Source organism: Lynx rufus, unplaced genomic scaffold, assembly GCF_022079265.1.
Source record: "Lynx rufus isolate CCGP_SWC_20201006 ecotype Redwood Valley unplaced genomic scaffold, mLynRuf1.p SCAF_9, whole genome shotgun sequence".
Classification (NCBI taxonomy): Eukaryota; Metazoa; Chordata; class Mammalia; order Carnivora; family Felidae; genus Lynx; species Lynx rufus.
Genome location: NW_025814897.1, coordinates 45,693,075 through 45,718,537, shown reverse-complemented (window position 1 = coordinate 45,718,537; position 25,463 = coordinate 45,693,075). Strand labels below are relative to the sequence as shown.

At 44.9% G+C, this 25,463-nt stretch overlaps 1 long non-coding RNA gene across 1 annotated transcript; it reads right to left on the bottom strand.

The window, feature by feature from the left end:
- Window positions 1-5,288: 5,288 nt before the first annotated feature.
- LOC124505403 (uncharacterized) lies at window positions 5,289-10,315 on the bottom strand. Its single transcript, XR_006960657.1, has 2 exons — window positions 10,061-10,315; window positions 5,289-6,816 (listed from the first exon to the last, which is right to left on the bottom strand). It is a non-coding gene; the product is annotated as an uncharacterized LOC124505403 (long non-coding RNA).
- Window positions 10,316-25,463: the final 15,148 nt, after the last annotated feature.

Below are 25,463 nucleotides of genomic sequence, written 5' to 3'. Positions count from 1 at the left end.
TAAATGTAAGGCACTGGTTACTTGTCCTGGAGTATGGGTATAACTAGGACTTCTGTAGCTTTGTGAAGGCCAAAGTCACCTTCTTCAAGGTGCTTTATTTGTTTAAATGTTACTCTCTCAAGGAGGCCTACCCCATCTTTGCATCTTAGACCCATTTGTCCACCTCTACTTTTTTTTTTATCCTTCACACGACTGACAGCCTTCAATGTGCTAAATTATTTATTAAATCTATTGTTTCCCTCTCTTCCCCTGCTAGAGAGTAAGCCCCACAAGGATGGAAATCTGTTTCATTCACTGACCTGTCCCTAAGAGGTAGCCCCTAAGAGTTTCTGTAACATAGCAAGCGTTTGGCAAATGGTTACTGGACTTCCTGATTATAAGAGTAATCAATTGAAAAAAACCAAAGAGCAGGAGCGCCTGGGTAGCTCAATTGCTTAAACTTCCAACTCTTGATTTTGGCTCAGGTCATAATCTCACGGTTTGTCAGTTTGAGTCACACACGAAGCCCTGTGTGGAGCCCAGCCTTGGGCTCTGCGTACATGCTCTCTCTCTTTCTGTAATTAATTAAAAAAAAAAATATATATATATATATATATATATATATATATATATATATATATATATATATCAGTGTGACCATATATATTCCTCATATGGGTCAAGTGACAGTTTTTCTGGGGGCTACTTCAGAGATATATTTTTATTACTCTTATTATAAAGGTTTCACTCAATTAGGCATTTTTTTCAGTCTTGTTTTGAATGCTTTTATACTAATTAAGCGATCTGCTCAATATGACAGTAAGAATAGTGGGAAGTTAGGATTGCCAAAGATAAATTAAATTCTTCCACATCTAAGATAAGACTGAAGTGTCATTTATCCCGGAGTCTCGGGCCCAGGAGGGCCCAGAACCTTGTGTGGATGGGCTTCTTTCCTGGACTGGCTCCTTCTAGTTGGAGAAGTTGTGCAACTGCTTTCTTCACGGGCCTGGAAGAGCCAGACAGAGAGTCCGAGCCTCTAGAAGGCAGAAATAACTGCTGCTGCCCAGCCTTGCACCTTCACATCACCACTGAAACCCACATTTCCTTTTTTTCATCTTCCCAAGAGAAGAACAATTGTACCCTTCATTTCCCTGTCATGCTACCAGCACTTTAGCTCTTTATTTCTCTAAGGTCTGTTTTCCCTCACTTTTTGGTATCTTACCTCTCTTAACTGTGGCCAGTCAGGAAGGGCCGGAAGCTTCTTCTAATAAAGCTTCAGGCAGGTTGACCACCATAGGAAAATGGCTGGAGATGTGTCACCAGGCTGAAAACTGTCTACTGCACCCAGCCCCTGCTGGAGGAGAGGGTAAAAAACAGATCCAGACCTTCTTGAGGAGCTTGTGATGCCTGCTAAGTGTGTGACTTGGACCTACTCGTTGCCCACTTACGAGACTGGAATATGGCAACTGGAGGAAGCAGTAAATGAGCATAGTGTTTCATTCCCACTGAGCACTCAGTAAACATTAGCAGTTACTATTATCCATATGCTCCCTCAGCAAACACATAATGAATCTGTTTACAGACATTTGTATTTGACAATTGATTCAATATAGTTTTCACCTCTAAAGGCAGGAGAAATTTCTGCAAAACCTACTCTGAGTTTTCAGGGGATGGGGCGGTGGTCGTTGTAAAGTTGACTTTTTTGGAGTTTTTGCTTCTTAGCTCCGTGTTCTGTTTCCTGATCGCATTCAAAAGTAGTCTGATTTCCTTCCCTCTCAAACCTGCTCTTGCTGTGGTCCAGCCTTGAATGGTCTTACTTTCTCACTGTCACTTACACTAAATCTTTTCTCCCATCTTTCTTACCACTGACCATCAAGTCATGGAGCTTCAGATTCTGCAATATCTCGCCTGTCACCTCCTGTTCATGCCTCCTACCTACTCCATTATGCTCTAGAATGTAAGCTCCAAGAGGGAAGGACATTTTGTACAAACAGTGCCTGGCACACCGCAGGCCTGCCAAGTGTCTGTTGAAGGTTGAAGGAATTCGCCTGTCAGTGGAATGCCACATCCATTCTCCCTAAGCAGTCTCCCTGCACACTTGCCTCTTAAAACAGATCTTTTAAAGATCAACCTAGTTATGCCCTTGCTTCAGACCTTTCAGTGGCTTATTTTAGCCCTCAGGAGAAATGTTCACACCCAGCACCTAGCCTGTATAAGGCGTACCTCAACTCAATCCCAAATTATCCCCAAAGTTTCATCTCTTCGTGCATCACCCCTCCCACAAAATTCCGTGGCCACACTTGCTGGTTCCTGGGCCTACTGGTTGTTTTCGCTGGTCTTTGCCTTTGCCAGGACAGTTCCTCTGCTTGGGATGTCCGCCCTTTGGTCACCTGCTGAAATCTTGTCCATACTTCACAGCCTCAGTGATGCCTCCTTTTAAGCTCCTGATGTTCAGAAGTTACCACCTCATCTGGGCCTGCTCAGCTTATTGAATTTCTCATCATCCTTTGTCTTGTATTTTGGTTAATTGTAAATATCTGAGCATAGGAGTCCCTTGAAGGAAGGGACCATAGCTTGGTAATTTTCACTCTCGTGCCTAGCTCAGTGCATGGCAGAAATTATTTTTGGTGCGGATGTTACCCTTATCATTGTAGGGACAGAGGGACCAGCCTGACCAAACCACAGAAAAGGCGGAGTACAGAATGGCTGGGAAGATGCGTGGTGTTCATAAGGTGTTGCTATCATTACAGTCACTGCAGTGGTGATCCTCGTTGCCCTGGCTGGTTCTGTAGGTGTTGCGGGCTCTGGGCGCGCCTGTCACGCCAGATCTGGCCACCAGGTGGCACCCGCGCTCCACGAGTGCGGCTCACTGCGCTAGGCTTGGTCTCAGGCATAGCTCGGCTTGTTGGCCGGAGACCAGCCTTGGGAATCCTGCAGGGGTGCAGGGGACATCCAGTGTCCGGCCAGATGGTGGTTCAGCGCTGTCCCATGGAATCAAAGGGCCATAAACCGAACCCCAGCTCTCCGAGCCATGAGTCGATATCCGTCTTCACTCTGCTGAGCACCCAAGTGGGGCTCCACGCACCCCTCCTCCGCAAGCCTTTTGTTTGTGTTTATTCTGTTCCCTGCAGCCGGGGTGACGGCCTCTCTCCCAGGCAGCCTGTCTGGCCATAGGAGGGCTTAGCGCCTGCGGGACGCCGTGAGCTATCAGCATCCTCAGTCATAGAGTCTGCCCTTCAGTGGTGTTTACAAGGTGTTTACAGTAGTGTGGGAAAATGCGTTCTCCAGGCAGCCTCCTGCTGTCCTGCCTCCCTGCACCTAGCCCGCTGTCAGAAATGCCACACATCTGCCAGTCCCTGTTATGACCAGCATTAACTGGCTTTTCCTCTGAATAGCAGCTGACCTGCAAGAAAAGGCTGGCACTGCAGGTTGGGGGGAGATTGGAGGTAGCCTCCTGCAAGGAGGACACACTTATGTGCTCAGGCAGGTGAACAGGGTGCCCAGGGCCAGGCCTGGCCACATATGCCATTCCATTTCTGGAGCTGTGTCTCAAGTTCATCTCCCCAGGAGAGGCTCCTTTCCTGCTGGGCCTGGGCTATGTAGCCCTCCCATCTTGTCCCTCAGCTGTCAGTGGGTAGGTACCATGCTCTGGGCACAGTCTGTCCAGACTGTCCACTTCCCATTCAGAGGCTGTTGGGAGCTGTTAGTTCTCATGTGGAAACCAGAGTTCTAAGTGTGCATGGACTCGTGGAAATAGAGGGGTTAATTTGTCTGTTTTAAAAAAAAATTTTTTTAATGTTTTATTTATTTTTAAGACAGAGATAGAGTGGGAGCAGGGGAGGGGCAGAGAGAGAGGGAGACACAGAATCTCAAGCAGGCTCCAGGCTCTGAGCTGTCAGCACAGAGCCTGACATGGGGCTCAAACTCACAAACTGTGAGATCATGACTTGGGCCGAAGTCAGACGCTCAACCGACTGAGCCACCCGGGTGCCCTAATTTGTCTGTTTTATGCTCAGTCACAAAGGGGCAATGGTTAGAACCCTCATATATTCATGTATTTCTGTATCTATGACAACCATATCTTGTGTGCAGAATTCTAGAAGAGAGGATGTTTTTTATTTTTAACTTATTATTATTTTTTTGTAATCTCTACCTTGAAAGTGGGGCTCGAACTCACCACCCCGAGATCAAGAGTAGCATGTTCTTCTGACAGCCAGCCAGGGAACCCAAGAGGATGCTTTTGAGGCATTTATGTGACCTATATGGCACAGGACGTAAGGTCCTTAGTCCCCATTCCCGCCCCTACTACACACACACTCTAGGGGATATGTCACACAGGAAGAGCCACAGCACCAGGAAGGCTGTGACTTTGGGTTTGGTGTGGGGAGGCAGCGAGGGACTGAAAAGAAAGCAGGGTAGAGTGAGCCGTGCGGTGCCTGGATCACAGCCAGGAAATGACTCCTCCCTGCAAAGAGCTTAAAATACCCTCTCCCCCACTTAAGAAAACTCACAGGAAGAGGCTACATCTGAGAGAGCACCCCAAGCCTCAGAGCATGAAATGGAGGTGAGGCTGTGTTGGCTCACAGATTCTGGGCCTTGATCCAGGAGGGCCTCTTGGGGACTCAGACCCTTAGCAGATCCGAGGCCAAGCAGCTGGTCCTCAGGTGAACCCTGAGAACAAGCATGAGTAGAGGCGTAAGTCCTATAAATCCCACCCAGAGTCCTAGTGCTGAGAATAGGAGAGCAGCTGGAGGAGAAAGGTCATTAGCAGAACTTGGGGCTTGCTGAGGAGTGGGAATGAGGTGGGTCTCAGGAGCACGGTTCAGGCTTCAGGAATGTGGAGGCTCTCCTGAGCCCTCTATGAGGAGCTGGGGGCCGACATCAGGACCCACTGCTCACTGGGGATGCCTGAGCCAGTGAGCGCTACACCAGAATGCATCTTGGTAAACCACAGAAGCACTGGACACACTGTTTCCAAACTCCAAGCTGAACAAAGCCCCCTCTCCACCCCTGTACCTTCTAACGATACTGGTCTTCCAGGTCTTATAATTTCCATAGCTCAGCAAGCCTACTGGTTCCAACTCCTGGGGAGCCCAGTAGGAGGGTTACTAGCTCCCTGGGAAAGGCCCTGCCAGAAAGGGCCTGAAAAGGAGGCATCTCTTTTGCACCTCTAAAATAAGGACCAGCCGCTCTGCCTAAACTGCCCCCTAGAGGTGGTGTGAGGTGAGAGGAGACGATGCTTGAGAATAAAGCACTTTGCAAGCATGGGGTATTGATACTGCTGTGCACAGTTACATCCAGTTAGATTCTTGGCTCAGTGCCCTCAGTCACTTGTTTAATTGTTTAGCGTTTATGTGAAATAGCACGTCAACTTGGGCCTCCTCAAACCACAACTCTTTTGCAGAAGTCCAGAGTTAAGCCAAAGATTTTTGCAGGTTTCCAGGGAGTAAGGGCAGTGCATCTCACAAACACTTCATTCTCCATGACATGATTTAGACAAGAAACTAGTTCTTAAAAAATATCCCGCTCAAAGGTGCATGAATGTGACACAGTTTGCCGAAGTTCTTTGGGGAGATGGATGGGTTTACACCACAGCAATGAAACACTTTTGAGTTGAATGTTAGGCATCCCTGTTCTTGCAATTTCCTGGCACAAAACCATCTCTGGGGTTGGGATCTGGACTCCACCCTGCTGTGAGGAATTTCACTGTCTAGACCTAGGCTTACTCTTAATTCTCCTGCTTTCTCTCCATCCAGTCCCCTTCCCTTGGCTTTATACTCCGCCCCTTCTTTTCCAGAGTGAGCAAATTCTCATCGTTTTCTTGTAGGTCCATTCAGCCAGTGGTTTCTGTCAGTCTCATCTTCTTCCCCAAGGTGCTTGTCAAAGTATTTTCCCCAAACAAGAATAGTTCTTGCCTTAAGAGGAACTCTGGGGCCAGCTGTTGAGATGACATTTTCACCTCATGACATTTACCATAACAGAATAAAAATATATATATATATATATATATATATATATTTTCAACAGTTTTGATGGGAACAGATTAGAGCTGAGAAAAATAACCTACATATTTTGTTAAAAACAAAATTAGAAAGAAAACTCATGAATGACATGGAGGGAAGGGAATAAAACTCTCCCAGAGACCCGAGCAGCCCTATCCAGTAGCTAAGACTAAAAGGGAAGCAAATGTGCACTTCTCAGCTTAATACCCAATCCCTGAATCCCCCGCACCCCAGGGCCCAGTGGTACAGGGAGGCTTCCTGGGTTCTGAGCCCCTGCAGCAAAGGTTCTGGGAAAGAATCGAAGCCGGGGCCTCCTGGATGTCTGGGGACACGCCAGGGATGGGGGGATGGGGAAGCTGGAGTCCAGAGGCACAGAGTGAGGCCCATGGGGATGGCCCCTTCCGAGGCCAGCATCAGGACTGGGCTGCAAACCATGGCTCACTCTCCCACTGTGATGAGTGCCGGGCAAGCACAGAGTGGTTCCCAGTTCTCCTGGGCAGAACCCAGCACGGACCCTCTTCTGCCTCCCTGGAGCTGACTGGTTAGTTAGTCGTAACATTGTCACTGTCACCGTGTGACCACCTGGTGACCGGTGACTTCCCTTTCTCAGTACCTCCAGCAGGCACCCCATCCAGGTTATTGCTGTGTGACTGATATGCAGAAGGTATATACAAGAAGTGTGGAAAGAAGGAAGGAAGAAGTGATCGGATCCATGGCTGGGGGTCCAGGGTCTGATTTCTGGCTTCTCCACTGACAGATGCTGAGGCCTCTTGCAAACCTGTAAACCTCTTTAGAATTCCACTTTTCTTAGACTGGCATGGGAAGAGAGGCCGATCTGGAAGGGAAGAGAAAAGGAGCTCATGAACTCGGTGTGGAAGCTGAGAGAACAAGGAGCATGGGTACCTGGTCAGAAGCTCCCAGGCCCGGCCCCACGCCATCAATGTCATCCTGTGCCGGGCTGGACTGCGTGCCCACACATGCTTGCACGTTCGCCCCAAGTCCCCAAGAGAGCAGTTTCTCTTTCCTGCTAATTTTACTTGGAAAAAGTGGAGACCCAGAAGGGTGAGTTCCCTGTCCGGGGCCACCCAGGCCTGTACTCCCTCTCGCTCCCAGCTGGGCCAGGTGCGGTGCAGCTGTTCACGTGTGCAGGATGTTGCAGAAACTACATGCAGGGCTGTGTGGGCCAATTTTAGAAGGCATTTAGAGCATAATCTCTGGGGCTCTGCAGTTCAATCAGGTGGAGCCTAAATGTAAAAGAATGAAAGCTTGGAATGTATTCACGATTTACCTAAATTCTGCCCAGTGTCTCATCCCTCATGCCCCCTCCTCCGCTCACTCCCCACTTGTGCCAGTTTTCTCCTGTGAGAGCATCTTGTGGTCACGCAAGCCTCTCACCTTGTCTCCCCCCGTCACACAGCCAGGGTCAGCGGGCCTGCTGTGCAAGAGAGCCCGAATCCAGGTTTGAGACTGAGCCAGTGAACAGCGATGGAGTGGATGGCCAGGTAAGTGCACATGTGGGACACCAGAGCCTCTGATGGATGGACACTAAACTCAGTAACTCTGTTATCTCCTCTCCCTTCAAGAGTACCAGCATTCCCATGGCTCTCCTGTGGCTTGGCATCATGACACCTCCATGAAGGGCATTCCTTTTAATGGGATTTTGCCTCTCTGTGCCTCAGTCTCCTCTTGAAAAAGCAAGAGCAATTTTACTCCTGACCTCACAAGCTTTAGTGGGGCCCACATGGGTGCATAGATAGGAAGATACTTCATAAATTTTCACCCCCTCCAACATGTTAGATACTCCGTTCCGGGAAAGGCAGCCCTAGCTTGCTTCCCCTTTCTGCTTGCCACCTCCATTTAAAATAACTGTGGGTCCTGCACTGCACAAACTTACACACACGGCCCATATGCCCTTGCCCTTCCTCAGGCCCAACAAACCTGAAAACATGGCCATTTCTTGTCTGATGTCTGTGTTACATGATAGATAGGTTTTCTTCGTATTTCTTCCAAGGTTGTTTCTTCATCAACTATTACTAGACATTTCCAATAGTAGTAACTGGTCCATACTTTTTCCACTCCCACAAAAACCACCCAGAGCCTCTTGAGACTGGGTTTTCATTCCCTCCTTCCCCACTCATGATAGACGTATATATACCCTCAGACATTTAGTCTGGAGCAAATGGAGCCTGCAGTGAGTCTATAGTGGGATCTTAGCCCAGGAAGGTTCCTGCTGTATGGCTGGAAGCCCTTCCTCCCTGAATTCTCAGGCAGCCAGTCCTGTGCATGTCCCTCTTCCTGGGTCCCAGGGCTCATTGCTTGCCAGCTCTTCTATTCTTCATCCCCACACACCCCAAGCTGAGGAACAAACTCAATGGGGGATGAGGTTGGATACAGTGATAATAAATTTGATTTTGAGAACTTTGAATTTGAGACAGCTAGAGGGCAGCTTTGTAATTAATGGAAGAGATCACAACTATGAATCTGGGAGTCTTCTGTATATTGTTAGTGTATTTGTTACTTGTATTGTCAAAAACCAGGAGAAACAGTGGCTTAAACAAGATGAAAGTTTGTTGTACTTAATATTAAAGGACGGGTGTGTTGATTCCATAGTGTCTTTGGGGAGCAAGGAACCCTTCTGTCTTCCTGCTTCACCATTTTAGTATGTGCTATCTTAGAATTGCCTCCTAGTCAAATATAGCTGCTAGAGTGCCAGTCATCATCTTTGCATTCTAGGCAGGAAGTAGGAGAAAGGATGAAAGATAAAACCAGACAAAATGCCTACGACTGCAACTGTCTTATCTTTTTTTTTAAGTCCTACTCAGCAACTTTTGTTTACACATTACTGAATGACATTTGATCAAATGGGTACATGTAAGTGGAAGGGAGGCTGAGAAGTGTCATCATCTAGCCAGCAACTGCCACCAGCCACTGCACCATTTGGTTACCAAAAATACCTTTGTTCCTTTACAGAGAACACACTTGCCCCTCCCAAGAGGGACAACCCTGAAACCTCAACCAGCTTGAACTGCGGGATCTCTGGATGATGGGCAGTGCACGCACATCCCTAGTGTCTAGTGGTGCAAACACTAGAGGGCCACGTCCCCTCTGCACCTCCCCCCACCCCCATGTTCAGTGTGCACTGGTGGAGTAGCAGCAGGAGAACCACTATAAACACTGTAGGAAGGAGAGAATGGGAGATGTGGCACAGTCACAGGCCTGACACGATGAGCGATCTTCCAGGACAGAGTTTCTGAAGACTCCTTACCTTCGTAGAGGTGTAGATTCCTGGGTTGTCTCATCTGTCAGCCCCCCGTTCTGTTCTCTGGAAGGATCTCCCTTAGTCATTGCCTCTTGTGTCCCCTGAGCCTCTATGGCTACGTACTCCATCTTTGTACACGTTAGAAAAGGGCTTCCCTCTGGGTGTTTGCAGCCTCGCTGGTGTGTGACTTTGGCGGTGCCTCTGGACTAATGAAGACATGAAGCCCTTCTCCAATGTGCATGTAGTCTCATGCTAGAGAGAGCAGCTCAGAGAAGGGAGCACAGGCTGAATTTCAGCTCCTCAACTGAGTTTCAGCTGGGCATTTTTTTATGCAGTGCTCAACCTACACGTCTGTAGGTGTTATCTCTGGTGGGCCCTGGCTCTCCCATCAGGGGACTTCTTTGTTCTTAATTCTTGATGGACATACCTGAGGTCTATTCAGAGAGGATGCCCTTTCCGGACTGCACAGCCACATCAGCTCCCATGCTGGAGGTGTGGGTTTGGGGATGCTGGGATTACAGTAGGGGCTTAACAGTCATGGGTGCTGCTGGGCCCCAAGAAGAGTGTGTGGCAAGGATAGAAGAGAGTCTTGGATCCTGACAAGGTTGGTTAGGGAATGAGGAAGCTCTAAAGAACCCCAAGAAGGAAAGGAACCAGAAGCCAGTGGAGGGGAGGGAGATAGTAGCGCCGAAAGTGAGAGAAGAGATAGTCAAGGATGGGCAACTGTTACGAATAAGATGAAAGCAGAAATGGTCATAGGATCTGGCCTTTAACCTTCAGTTACACTTTGACCCCTCCTATAGAAATTACTTTACTCTACCTTATAGCCTTGTGCGGGGGTGTGTGTGTTTCCAGTTGTCCTGTAAGGAGACCATCCCTTTCACTTTTCTGTGACATGGGGCCCTGAGGAGCAGTCCCTCTTCTTTGTGCTTTCATCCTTCAGCTTCTGGCTTAGACTCTCTCCTTGCTTTCCTTCTATGGCTCCTTCTCAGTCTTGCCGGCTGGGTTCCCCTTCACTACTCTCCCCAGGGCTCTGACATTAGTCCACTTCCCTTTATTCCCATGTGTCCCCAATTGACAATGACAGTCACTTCTGAGGTTTCAGTTCCTGTGGTGATATTTCCAAATTTATCGGTGCCTCATGACTTGTCTCTTGAACAACAGACACATTTTGGACATACTTATTTGGATGGCCCGGTTGTATCCTAGATTCACTGTATTAGGACAAAAAAGCCCATAGAATTCAAGAAAACAAAATTATTTATTTATATAACTGGACTGTACAAGACATGTAAAATTCAAATTTCAGGCATGGCTCGATCCAGAATGTTAAGCTGTGTATTCTGGGTGCTCTTTCTGTTTCCTTTTCTCTATCTGTCTCTCTCAGTGTCTTTAACCTTGGCTGCAAGTCGCTGACAAGCTTTCTCTACACTATGGCAAGATGGTTCTAACAGCTTCCACTCACACGCTACCCAGTTAGCAACCCCAGGTGAATGAAGATTTTAAAAATAGATCTGGGAGAAAAGTGTCCAGGAAGGTCTTTGTTGGTCCACTTTGGAACATGTGCCTGCTATCGACCCATTTACTGTGGTTGGGATACATGGCGGACACAGCTGAGCCATGGGTGGCTTCCTCCAGGCAGTGCTGAGTGGAAGGAACGAGGTCTTAGCTGCCCTATTTGTGTTCCTCCCCCCCTTCTCTCTGGACAAACAGAATCATTCATTATTTCTCTGTGTCCTTAAAGGCTCTTTTACGTCACTGTTCCTTTGCATGCAGTATTCTCTGTGCTTTAGTCCTGATTCTTTTTCTAGCCAATTCCTGCCTTCCTTGGGGCAGTCCCAGCTAAAGCTGTTGTGATGTCCTATTATAATTATTAGCTTCACTCTTCTACTCTAAATAGTGTCCTGGTTGAGATGATAAATTATATGGTCACCCTGTTCATGAACCCTGCCATGTCATCTGCTGCCACTGGTATGGACCTGACTTCTGCTAAAATGACAAGTGGGAGCCATAATACAAAATTAGACAATGCAGGGTAAGGAGCAGAGGCAGCCAGAAGCCATGGTCCTAGGGCAGGTGTGTCCTGTATGCAGCACAAATCTGTGCAGCCATCCTGGCACTTGCGTGTCCCTAAGCGTGAAGCCTCAATGTCACCAGCCAGGCAGTGGCATTTGGAGGCTTGTTTTCCTAAATGAGACAGAGTTGCAGCCATTTTTCAGCTTTATTTTTTTTTTAATTTTTTTTTCAACGTTTTTTATTTATTTTTGGGACAGAGAGAGACAGAGCATGAACGGGGGAGGGGCAGAGAGAAAGGGAGACACAGAATCGGAAACAGGCTCCAGGCTCCGAGCCATCAGCCCAGAGCCCGACGCGGGGCTCGAACTCACGGACCGCGAGATCGTGACCTGGCTGATGTCGGACGCTTAACCGACTGCGCCACCCAGGCGCCCCTCATTTTTCAGCTTTAAAAGACAAACTCCATTTTCTTTTTCCCAAGCCTTGTCTTCCAAGGCCTCAGCTGTCTGTTCCTCCCTGGGAGTAAAATGACTTCCACTCAGTGCTCAATCTTCAGCCTCTTAGTCTTTATTTTTATAATAGCACATAGGTTGGAAACACTATTTGACTCTAAAAGAAGCATCCTTCTACAATTTCAGTTTTAGCATTTGTTGCTATGGGGGGCGGGACCCATGCCTTGCTGTCCTTGTGTGTCAGTCACCCACCCAGTGCCCAGCACAGAGTAGAAGGTTGACATGTGTGTATTGAATATGTGGACAGTGAGTCTGAATGAGATGGGCAAACCTGTCCTTGGCCTTGAGTGAATTTGCCAGACTGGAGTGGGCTTTGCTCTGCTCTTCCATGGTCTCTGGGTATAGGGTTCTCAGGAAATGGGTGGCCTGGGTTTGAGAGGTCTCTGACTTGGCAAAGATTTACCTCAGGCTTATTTCAGGAAGGTCGCCACCACTGCCGAGAAACCAAACTAATTGCTCAAGTGAGATCCTCCTGGGGAGAATCAATATTTACTAGCAGTTGCTTTAAAAAAGCACATGACATGATTTTCTCAGGTCCCCTGATGATAAAGAGGCAGATGCTATACAGAAAGCAACTTGAATGAGGGAAGGAAGGATTGAAGGATTCTGAGAGCTGATGGAATATCAGGATCCATTCAGTCTTGCATTTCACTCTATGTCATCTGTATCAGTCATGATTGTGTCAGAACAGAAGCCACTCTAGGTATTCCAAATAGGGAGAGGTTTCACACAGGGAATTAGCCATTTCTGGGGCTGCTGGAAGATGGAGTTTCTGTTTTCAGGAAACCATGAGTACAGCCCTCTCAGGGAAGCTGCCCCTGACCTCAGCTGTGTCTCCAAGGGGAATAATTCCCAGAAGGCTGCCAATGGTTGGTGATTCGGGCTTTCATTGTGGAAAAGGATGATTCTCGGGGTGATCCCCCAAACACTGCCTCCTGCCAAATGCCCCCGTCCCTGCAAATAATTGCCCCTGGGGAATATTGACTTCTCTGTCTCTTCAGTCTTCCAGAGCCCTTCAAGAGTTTCTCCATGGCAGAACTGACCCAGAACCACACTAGAAAGGCATTCTAGGGCTAGTTCTGAGAACCACACTAAGAAGAGATTCTAGCGCTCGTTCTGAGCATTTCCCCTGAGTGGCTGGGATCAGGATGCTGCTGAGGTGATTACAGACACTCCTGCCTACATATGTGTAGTTGGCACGGACCTGTAGCCATCCATTCCTTCACTCATTCATGCGGGGGGTAATGAGGACCTGCCATTCGCCAGAATCTGCACTTAGGCTAGTCTTGCTTCTCTAAGAATTGTGAACTCAGGTCTGTGTCTCCTAATTTTTATTTTCTATCTCCCACCGTATGTTGCACAGTTTTGGGCACACAAGTTGATGTGCACAGATTGCCTATTAACTGACCTGAAACATGGCTAGCTTGCTATCTCCAGCAAAAGAGGGTGAAGTGAGAAACCTAATTTCCATAGGCAGATAAATATTTACGTATATATGTTGTGCATACCTTAGTAGTATAAAGGTACAACGTACTAATTAAAGACTTTGAAAAAACTAATTAAAAGTTTTAAAAATCGCTTCTAGTTTGAGACACCTGTGTGGTTCAGTCACTTAAGCGTCCTTTGGCTCAGGTCATGATTTCATTGTTCATGAGTTTGAGCCCTGCATCGTGTTCTGTACTGACAGTGTGGAGCCTGCTTGGAATTCTGTCTCTCCCTCTCTCTCTGGCCCTCACCTGCTTGTGCTCTCTGTAAATGAATAAATTAATAAATGAATGAATGAATGAATGAATGAATAAAATTAAAAATCACTTCTAGTTCATTACTATTTACCAAAATAACCATTTTCCAATTATTTTTGGCTCAGTTTTTAATTATTTTTTGTTTTTTTAGATAGTATTTTCATTACTTTATATCTTTTTAGTAATATGTTATGGGTATTTTATTATTATTTGTAAAATTTTAATAGCTGAGGAATAGTCCATTGAGTGGTTTCATTGTTATTCATTCAATCATTATCCTAATACTAAACATTTAGATTGTTTCCAATATTGGATAGTGTTTAAGCCTTCAATCTTCATTCTGTCAGTCTGGCTTTTCTTCTTAGGGATGTATAGTAGAAAAGTTTCTCCCTTTCTATGTAGGGAGAAACCCCATTTTCCCTACTGTATGTTTATCTTCTATGTTTATCCTCCTTTACTAGGTCACAAGCATACATTTATTTATTTATTTATTTATTTATTTATTTATTTATAATTTACATCCAAGTTAGCACATTGTGCAATGATGATTTCAAGGGTAAAATCCAGTGATTTATCCCCTATGTATAACACCCAGTTCTCATCCCAGCAAGTGTCCTCCTTAATGCCCATTGCCCATCTAGCTCATCCCCTGACTCACGACCCCTCCAGCAACCTTCAAGTTTTTTCTCTTTGTTTAAGAGTCTCTTATGTTTTGTCCCCTCCCTGTTTTTATATTATTTTTGCTTCCTTCCCTTATGTTCATCTGTTTTTTATCTTGAATTCCACATATGGGTGAAGACATATATTTGTCTTTCTATGACTAATTTTGCTTAGCATAATACCCTCTAGTTCCACCTACATAGTTGCAAATGGCAAGATTTCATTCTTTTTGATTGCCGAGTAATACTCCATTGTGTATATGTACCACACCTTCTTTATCCATTCATCAGTCGATAGACATTTGGGCTCTTTCCATACTTTGGCTATTGTCGATAGTGCTGCTATAAACATGGGGGTGCATGTGTCCCTTCGAAACAGCACACCTGTAGCCCTTGGATAAATGCCTAGTAGTGCAACTGCTGGGTCGTAGGGTAGTTCTATTTTTAGTTTTTTGAGAAACCTCCATACTGTTTCCCAGAGTGGCTGCACCAGCTTGCGTTCCCACCAACAATGCAAAAGAGATTCTCTTTCTCCGCATGCTCGCCAACATCTGTTGTTGCCTGAGTTGTTAATGTTAGCCATTCTGACAGGTGTAAGGTGGTATCTCATTGTGGTTTTGATTTGTATTTCCCTGATGATGAGTGATGTTGAGCATTTTTTTCATGTGTTCGTTGGCCATCTAGATGTCTTCTTTGGAGAAGTGTCTATTCATGTCTTGTGCCCATCTCTTCACTGGATTCCTTGTTTTTTGGGTGTTGACTTTGATGAATTCTTTGTAGATTTTGGATACTAACCCTTTATCTGATATGTCATTTGCAAATCTTCTCCCATTCTATCGGTTGCCTTTTAGTTTTGCCGATTGTTTCCTTCACTGTGCAGAAACTTTTTATTTTGATGAGTTCCCAGTAGTTCATTTTTGCTTTTGTTTCCCTTGCCTCTGGAGACGTGTTGAGTAAGAAATTGCTGTGGGCAATATCAAAGAGGTTTTTTGCCTGCTTTCTCCTCGAGGAATTTGATGGCTTCCTGTCCTACATTGAGATCTTTCATTGAGTTTATTTTTGTATATGGTGTAAGAAAGTGGTCCAGGTTCATTTTTCTGCATGTTGCTGTCCAGTTTTCCAACACCATTTGCTGAAGAGACTGTCTTTATTCCATTGGATATTCTTCCCTGCTTGTCAAAGATTAGTTGGCCATACATTGGTGGGTCCATTTCTGGGTTCCCTATTCTGTTCCATTGATCTGAGTGTCTGTTTTTGTGCCAGTACCATACTGTCTTGATGATTACAGCTTTGTAATATAGCTTGAAGCCCAGAATTGTGATGCTTCCAGCTTTGGTTTTATTTTTCAGGATTGCTTTGGCTATTCAGGGCTTTTTCTGATTCCATACAATTTTCTAGGATTGTTTTTTCTAGCTCTGTGAAGAATGTTTTTGTTATTTTATAGGGATTTCATTGAATATGTAGATTGCTTTGGGTAGTATCGACATTTTAACAATATCTGTTCTTCTAATCCAGGAGCATGGAATATTTTTCCATTTTTTGTGTGTCTTCTTCAATTTCTTTCATAAGCTTTCTACAGTTTTCCATGTATAGATTTTTCACCGCTTTGGTTAGCTTTATTCCTAGGTATTTTATGGTTTTTGGAAGCACACTTCACTTCTGACACTTCTGGTCACTAAACGCATGGGGGTCTTTCACTACAACAAGCAATTCTATTCAGCACCAGCTGAGTGCCCTAAAATTTAACTAAATTCTGACACTATCTTCCCAGAGATAGCATCAGTTCCCGCAGGTTAAGGGCTCAGTCCCACACGTTGTTCCCTTCCACCCCTCCCCCCCCAACACAAACACTTCAGATGCCATTTGCAAACTCAGGTTATCACTTGTGCTTCTGACCAACCAACTATAGGTCGGATGTTCCAACAATTCCTCCCTGGGTTCAATTAATTTGCTAGATGGCTCTTAGAACTCAGGGAAACCTGTTTACCAGTTTATTAAAAGATATGGTAAAGGACATAGATAAACATCTAGATGGAAGACATGCATAGGGGATTGGGGATTGGGATGCATCATCTCCCAGTTTGGATGTGTTGCCAACCTGGAGGCTCTCCAAACCCTACACTGTTGGAGTTTTATGGACGCTTCCTCACGTCGACATGATCAATTATGAGCTCTGTTTCTAGTCCCCTTTCTCTCTCTGGCGGATGAGAGTTGGGGCTGAAAATTCCAAACTTCTAACCATGGTCTGGTCTTTCTGGTGACCAGCCCCCATCTTGGAGCCATCTAGGAGCCCACCCAGAGTCGTCTCATCAAACAAGAGATGCTTCTGGTCCTCCTGTCACTTAGAAATTTACAAGGGTTTCAGGAGTTCTGTGCTGGGAACCAGGGGCAGAGACCAGCATACATATTTCTTATTATTTCACAAGATGTTTTGTGGCTCAGCTCAGGGGTTGAGATCCCCTCCACTTCTGCTTGTGCTGCTGCTTTCCTCCACTTGCACGACCTTTCTTCCCGCCTCAGGATGGTGTTCATACATTGCCCAGTTCAGAGTGCCTATTTTGCTTTTCCTTCTACTCACAGTACAAAACATGGCTCAGATGTTCCCTCTGTAAAGTCTCTGTGTGCTGCTCAGTGTCCTGGCCCTTATGGTAGGCCTTTCCCCACATTTCAGCTGTTGTCCTTGCCCTGACTGACTGTGAGCACCTCAAGGCACACACCAAGCCCCTCTCCTTGCCAATGCATCCCATAGTGAGGTGTCTGGCTCTCAGTCCATGCTCATGACTGTGTTGAATAAGGGAAAAAAGTGCACCACCCAGAGCAAGCTCGCTGGACGCTGATGGTTTGGAGCTGGCAGAAAAAGCACAAACCACCCTTCCTCAATTGAAAAACAGGAAAAGGACTTGTGGAGGTTTCCTTTGTTGCCCAGAGAGCAGGATGCACATTTTTAGCGCAGTGGGTTCCAAGCTGAAGGGTTTTACCTTATCAGGGATATCCATTCCTAGCATCTCTTTAAATGCTAATTAGAGTCTGCCCCCAGGGATATCTGGCAGATTCAGCTTCACCCTGAATATTTCTCAGCCCCTTTGTGCAGAGATGCAGGTATGGAGTGAGAGTGTTTGGAGTGAGAGTGTTACCTGGATGCCCTGAAGTCCTCCCATCTGCACTCAGAGTTGTCTCCCTTCAGTTCCCTCTCCCCACCACCTTGCAGTGCTCGCTCTGGCCTTGGGAGAAGGCTGCTCCTGGTGAAGAAGCCCGGGTAGAAATCAAAGTGACTAGCATTGATGCTTTTGATCTCCACGACCACCTTTTTGGGTAGGTTTTCTCACCCCCATTTTAACATATATGGAAGCTGAGACCTAGAGAACTTTATTAACTTGCCCAAAGTCACAAAGCCTAAGTGGCAGAGGTGGGATTCAAACGTGGGCCCGGTCCACATTGCATGGGGTCAACCAGATAAGAAAACCGACAACTGCCATTCATTAAGACTTTTGGGGCAGGTTCTGTTCTAAATACTGCTTTATACATATAAACCATTTACTTTATATGAACCCCCACAAACTTCCGTGGGACCTCTGTATCAGCCTCATGTTGCAGTGAGATGAAGAAACGACACAGGAGGTTAAGCAACAGGTGTAAGGTCACAACGCCATTAAATAGCTTCTGCTCCATGTCTGACCCTAAGTCCTGCCTCTCCTGTGCCTCTTCCTCCTCTGCCTGGTGTCTCTTCACTCAGTTAAAGGCTGAGCTATGTTTGGGTTGCCATGTAGTGTAGCTGAGTATTTGTCCCAGTAGAAATGACACAGGACGGCTTGCAGCCAGTGACCCAGGCCCCGCCAGGGGGTCTCTGTGGACACTGAGGCTCGCACTCGAGAAATCGTGGTCACTTGTCTCTGGTCTGAGGGACAGTGTTCACCTCCTTCCCACCTCTTAGTAGATCTGGAAGCTCTAGTTGAATAGAATTTTCCTTCATGTGGGCTGCATCTCCAATGTTCTGGTTTGAGAGCACATTGATAGTACTTTCCTGGACTACAGCAGTGCCTCCTAGCTGGCCTCCCAGAACCTCTCCTGCCACCCTCCAGCGCATTCACCACATGATAGCCAGAAGGATCATTAAACAACACAAAGCTGATTATGCCACTCCTTCCCGAAGACCCTTTCATGGCTTCTCTTTGTTCTTCAGATAATGACCAAAATCCTTAACTTGACCATTCCATGGCACTGCCTGTCTGCCCTCACTGTGCTTCACTGACCTTTCAGTTTTTTGGTTTGCTCCTTTTTCCCTCAGGACCTCCCTCTTGGTAGTCCTTTATTCTAAAATTGTCCCTATGCTATCCCATGCCCACTTCTCAGCTTCTAAATCTTGACCTAAATGTCCCTTCCTCAGAGGACCATCCCTAACTCCTGCACAGCTACAACACTTCCCCTAGTAGCTCCTTGCACTTGTCTTTCATGATGTTTACCTACATTTATCATCACGTCTTTATTAGTGTCAGCCATGTCTCAGGTTTGGTCTTTCATTGGCATGCATGCTCCCTCATGGGACAGGGGTCTCCTTTGTCCTGTACTTCCAGCATCATGCCACAGGGATAGAAGGCCTTTACTAGATATATAGTGAATAAAAGTTGGATGTTAAGGATTGGGCTACTCATACTTTTGAAGTTATCTCTTGCAGACACTTGAATTTCCCAAGCTTGATTTTGCAGAAGTTCTTTCTGAAAACTTTTCTGCATCCAAATGAAGTTGTCCTTATACTCTAAACATCAAAGGCTATTGGAAACACAACTGGAAAGAATTTCTGCTTGTAATTAAATTGTAGCTAATGAAATAAGTGACATGTTGATCTGTCTCACTGCTCACATATCTGGGACTGTGGGTTACATACTAATTTCTGTTCTAAATCAATTAAAGTCTTATGGAACAAAAAAACCTGCCCCCTTTGGGGAATCATGGAAGACAGTGGGGATTTTTCAAAGAGATTGGAAAGGACAGAAGGGAGGGAAACTGCGGGTCTCCTAGCTCTGCTTTCACCCAATTGTGGCCAGAGGAGAGGCAGATAAGTAAGATCTGGGTTTTGAAACCTTAATCAATTTGGATTGTAGAAAGGTGCCTCACAATCCACTGTAAATCTTCTTAACTCTTAGGAGGGGCAAATAACAGGAAAACGATAGAATTTCAGGGCTTTAGTCCAAACCCAACCAGTGTCTCTGAGCTGTCCCTTGGTTCATACTGTGTCATTGTAATTTTCTTCGTCTCTAGCTACTGTATCAGGAAGGGAGAACTGTGTTTATGAGGAGGACATAGAGGCCCCAGAGCATCATCAGACACCTGGGAACAGCTTGACCACATGCAGAATGCTCTTACCCACTAAGGCAGAGTAGTGAAATCTATCTCAAGATTAATGAAAATTTTACATTCTTGCTAATTGCCATATCAGTCCTTCAAGAAATCAGTGTTCAGTGTATGCAGAAAACCCAGACACAGTGTTTGTCCTTGAGACCTGCACCTGGTGAAGAAAGTAGTAAGTGCTCTAGACATGGCATTATTATGGGTTTGGAGGTTCTTTAATAAGACATACCTCAAATGTATATGTGTGTCTTGTGATAGCTGGACTTTGTGAGGTCACATCCTGATAGGATTAGTCAATTTAATCGGTAGGAAAAGGTCTTGTGTGTAGAGAACTCTCTTTGAGGATATTCTCACTGTCAGTCTTTCATGGAAGAGGCAGGAAAGTAAAGAGCTTACACAGGAGGGATAGAGAATTCCTGTCTTTCTTGGGGCCTTTCTTTGTTCTACTTTTAAGTCCTTATGATGTCTAGACTCACCTGTGGGTACTTACCACGTGCCAGGCTTTGGGCTAAATTTCTTTGTATAGTACTTGCTTCAAAACTCTCAGCCCTAATGTGGAAGGAGTTATCTCCATTTTTACAGGAGGTAGACTGAGACTCTAAAAGATTAAGAGTTTCATAGCTATAAGGGATGGTCATAGGATTCAAAACCAGGTCTTCTAAAACACATAGCACATAGCCTGCACTTTTATCTGTGGAGCTATTATGCATTCTGGGTAGTGGATTTGAAGCAGGGATGTGCTGGTAACTGTTTAACAACCAGCTCTCAGAAATAAATAAGAATGTCCTGATGTTTGCTGATTTCTGTGGTGTAAATATTCCCACTATGGTCAAGTTCACGCTGCCAACATGAAGACACCTTACTGAACAGGAGCTGAAAAGAGATGCACACAGTGACCCAGCTCCAGCACACCTCTGGAATGAAGTCACCCACATTGTAGAAACAAGCTAGAAACTTCTATGGGGTGGAGCCTGCAAGCTCTGGAAAATAAAACTTGTTATTGAGCTGAGTAAAACCTTGAGAGCTACTTTATTTAATTATATATTGCTCTCTTCCTTCTTTGTTTCCTACAAGACTTTCCTAAAGCACTGAATGAATGCCTCTCCTGGCTCAGCTCCACCACTGGGTATTTAGGAAAGGGACGAAGACCTTTCTGGCTCACACCCACTAGTCTCAAGTGACCAGTCTCAAGTGGTGTGACACAGATGCTTGGTGAGATGTCCCCAAGGGCACAGGGAATCTTAGGGGTGTGGGGACTGTGGCTGCTCCTCCTGTCAGGACCATATTCTTCCATTTGATTATTTAAGAGAGATGGCAGTTTTTTCCCTAAAGAAGCTTTGAAAATGTTCTCTAACTAAAATCTACCTCCCTTTTTTTGCCCTCATGGTATGTAGTCATCTCTTGACCTTCAACCTCAAGGTCATCATCACCTTTATGTTTCCATTACTGTTAGCTTCCCTTAAATGTGTCTTGGCCCACCTGTACCAGAATCACCTTAGAATGCTTGATTGAAAATATAGATTCCAGATCCACAAATCTACTGCATTTAACCAGCGCTTTGGTCGATGGTCATCTTCAATGTTTGAGAGCCATTTCTCTAAATTATATTTTCTTTTTTTTAAAAGTTTATTTTGAGAGAGAGAGAGAGAGCAAGCACAAGCAGGGGAAGGGCAAAGAGAGAGTGAGAGAGAGAATATCAAGCATGGATCCAGCATAGAGCCTGAAGCAGGGCTTGAACTCACAAACCCGTGAGATCATGACCTGAACCAAAATCCAGAATCAGATGCTTAAGCGACTGAGCCACCCAGGTGCTCCTAAACTGTATTTTCTAAAATGTCTCCAGCAGAATTAGAAGCTGTGATACTGTGATTTGTAAGAAATATACATTTGGTCATTCAGATAACCAAAAAGTATGAAGAATATATATTTGGTCTTTACTCAGGGTTCCTGGTTCACAGCTTATAAAAACCTTGGAATTTCCTTAATGTTGGAGAGATAAAGGTACCTTTTGTTATGTTAATGAGGTGATTTCTGGGAGGCCCCTAAGAATGGGGGCTGGTCACCAATGGAACCAACCAATTTCCACCCTTTTGACCTCCAGGGAAGAGAGAGGAGCTGGAGTTTGAATCAGTCGCCAAGTGCCAGTGATTTAATCAATTATGCCCATGTATGAAGCCTCCATGTAACCAAACCCAGAAATGATGGGGATTGAAGAGCTTCCATTGATAGACATATTGAGATGTGGGGAGAGTGGTGTGCTTGGAGAGGGCATGGAAGCTCTGTGCTCTTTCCCCAGACCTTGTCCTGTGCATCTCTTCCATTTGACTGTTCTTGAGTTATATACTTTTATAATAAACTGGTAATCTAGAAAGTAAAATGTTTCTGAGTTCTGTGAGGCATTCTAGCAGATTAATGGAACTCAAGAAGAAGGTTGTGGGAACCTCCAATCTGTAGCCTGCTGGTCAGAAGTATAGGCAACAACCTGGACTTGCTATTGGCATCCTGAATTGAAGTGGGTTGTTGGAACCTCTAATTTGTAGCTGGTCAGTCAGAAACGCAGGTAACATTCTGGCTGGCACTTTGCATCTGAAGTTGAGATGAGGCAAGCCTATAGGACTGAGCCCTTACTCTGTGGAATCCAATGCTATCTTGGTGTAGATAGTGTCAGAATTGAGTTGAATTGTAGGACATCCAGCTTGTGTCCAGAACATTGATTGTCAGTGGTGTGGGGAACACACACCCCCTCATACACACGTTGAGATTGGGTCCAAGAGCCTATTTAGCAGAAATTGGACATTAATAAGCATTATGTTAAAAAAAAAAAAAGGAACATGAAAGAGGCCTTTATGCCAAGGGTCAGCTAAGAGCTAAACATTAAGTAGTGGCCTGTTTCAATATGGTCCTTGAGCTAAGAATAGTTTTTACATTTTTAAAATACTGTATAAGAAATAAAGAAACTTGACCATAGGAAAACCTGGTACTTTTCATATGCTAATGTGTAGTGGGGTATACAGCATTTCTCAATCTTGTTTTCAAACAGAATTAACTTTCACCACCTTATTTTTTTACGGAGCACGTTGTGTGAAACTAGTGTTCTATGGAGTGTGTTCTGAGAAACACTGCTCTGAACAAATTAATTCCAATCCAGATTTGGCAGTCAGGGCCCCCTGAATGTTCCATTGTCATACCCTCCTTTATCTTAGTCAGGAATGCCATTCTGCTCGACTCCATGGTCAATCTATGCTCCCAGGCTTTCCATTCAAGGCTTCTGTCCTCCGTAATCTACTACCATCTCCCACATTAGTCACAGACTCATAGGACACTTGCCATTTCTTCTTTCTGAAGCTGTCCAAGGAAATGAAGGGTTGCAGAAAACGGTATTTTCTGCCTAATTGAGGGGTTACCATTTTGGGCATGAAAACATTATTTAACTTAATTCTTTTGGACAGGAAACTTTTGAACTATACCGAATAATTTGCTAATTGAAATAAGAACATTGAAGATAATTTTTGTGTGTGTGTGACATGGTATGAAGGGAAGACCATATGATGAAAAGTCACGTTTCCAGCTCACTTTTACCACTAATGAGATGGGAGGCCTGAGAAATTCACTCTTCCACCCTGGCCTCTGGTAAAATGAGTCTATTGGCCTAGATGTTCTCCAAGGTTCTTTAGAGCTCTAACATTGTGTGATGGAACTGCAGAGTTCCAGGAAAGGGAATGAAATGAGACAAGTCCACTCAAGCTTATATTGGATTTATATCTGGTGATTTCTCACTAGCCACACATCAGTTACAATACAGACTTTAAAAACATTCTAATTGACACTTAATGCCATTTGGTGAATAAAACTCAGATTTTTGCACAGCAAAAGATTAGGAATCAAAGACTATCTTAATACTGTTAAGTAGATTTTCTTCTTCATGAGTGAGTTTGGCAAGCCTTTGATCATGGACTTGGACAGAATGTTGGTATTTTTATGACTTTTAGAAAGCCCCAGCTGTCTGAGACTCTCTGTCCCTGAGGTCTCACAAATCTGATTTGATCACTCTTAATTTATTTCCCAGATAAAGCTATTGACTGTGGGAAAGTTGCTTTTCACTTTGCAGAAAGGTCATGAACCTCATTTTGTGAATTTCTGTTTGTTAGTTGGTGCCATTGGCATGCAAACCTCAGCTCAGCTCTCACTGTGCCTCTAAATCATTCTATAATCTCTGACTTTCCAACAGAGACTGCTCAGGGCAGTTCTGTTTTCTCCTTAATCTTCAGCTCATTCATCCTTTTTCAGCCCAGCATGGGGCTATGCTTTGCTTCACCATGTCAAACTCCTAAAGCACCCAGTGGCTTTTCATTCATTCATTCATTCATTCATTCATTCATTCAACATTTCTTGAGTGTTTGATCTTTTTAAATCTGGCACAGTCCTTCCTGTTCAGGGTGCTCCTACTCTGATGGGAAATCAGAATAAGTAAGTATACCAGTAACTGTGTATCTTACAAGTCTGAATACCAAAGGAGGAGCATTTACCTTGCTCAAATGGAAGAATCAGGAAAATTTCCCAGTGGCAGTGATCTGTGAGTTGTGTCTGAAAGGGTAAGTCAGAATTCAATAGGAAAGAGGTGACCAGCATTCCAGGTAGAAGGAACTATAATATGTGCAAAACCATCAAGGCCTGAAAAAGTATGGCATGATAAGAGAGAGAGAGACAGAAGGCCTAGAAAGGAGGATGTCTTAGGGCAGTTGAGAGAGGAGCTGGAAAAGCTGTTAGGGGCTCTATCATCTGAGAGGAAGAAGTGTGTTTCTTCTGTGCTCCTGGCTCCACTCCCTTTGACCTTCTCCAGGATCTTGCTCCAATAATGTCCCCTTTGAGCTCTTCCCTTCCTTTTTATCTTCTCTTTCAACCGACAGATAAGCTTACATCTTATCTTTCAACACACACACACACACACACACACACACACACACACACACACACCTATTTCATTCCAGTCTTCTCTAAGCTTACACCTCATGGTTCTCAGTACCTTGTTTCTGAAGTTCTTGAAAGAGCAGTTTGTCTCACTTTCTTTACTTCTGTGTCTCTCATTCTCTCCATCCTATTGCAATCTGGCTTGAGAAAAAAATGAGAGGGGATATGTTTGGGTACAGTATCCAACTTTTAAACATTTAAATCTAAAATCTATGAGTCAACTTATTTTGGTTGATCCACTGTAAATTTTTAAGAATTCCATTTTCTCTTCTTCCTTATATTTGCAGCTCATGTAGACTCAGTTCCTGATTATATTTTGATTTACTTAAAACAAGTCTCTTTTTCTTTTCCTTCCCTGCACAATTTTGTGAGGTCAATGGCTCTTTTAATACCAAGGCCATGGGGATTCACATTCAATGCAGAGGCTGAATCCATTTTCCTTTATCCTCACTCAAAGAAGACATGCACAGTAATGGAAAAGCAGAAGAATAAGAGAGAGAGAGAGAGAGGCGCACCTGGGTGGCTCAGTCGGTTAAGCATCTGACTTCGGCTCAGGTCATGATCTCATGGTCCGTGAGTTCAAGTCCCACGTTGGGCTCTGTGCTGACAGCATAGAGACTGGAGCCTGCTTCAGATTCTGTGTCTCCCTCTCTCTCTGCCCTTCCCCCACTCACAGTCTGCCTCTCTCTCTCTCTCTCTCAAAAATAAATATTTAAAAAATTTTAAAAAAGACAAGAAAGAGAGAGAGAGGTGAGTTACACTGTCAGGGGAAAATGCCTTAAGGGTTTTGTGTGCCTACTGTGAAGAGGTCATTCTACCATTCCAGCTATTTCACAAATATTTGATAGGTGTGACTATGTGGCAGACATTGAGGATACTGAGATGCAAGTTGCACTTCCTGATTTCATGGGTTCATAGTCTGGGGAGTCAGGCCAAAACGTCATATTGCAATTTAGCAGTTTGCTAAGGGCCCAGAGAAC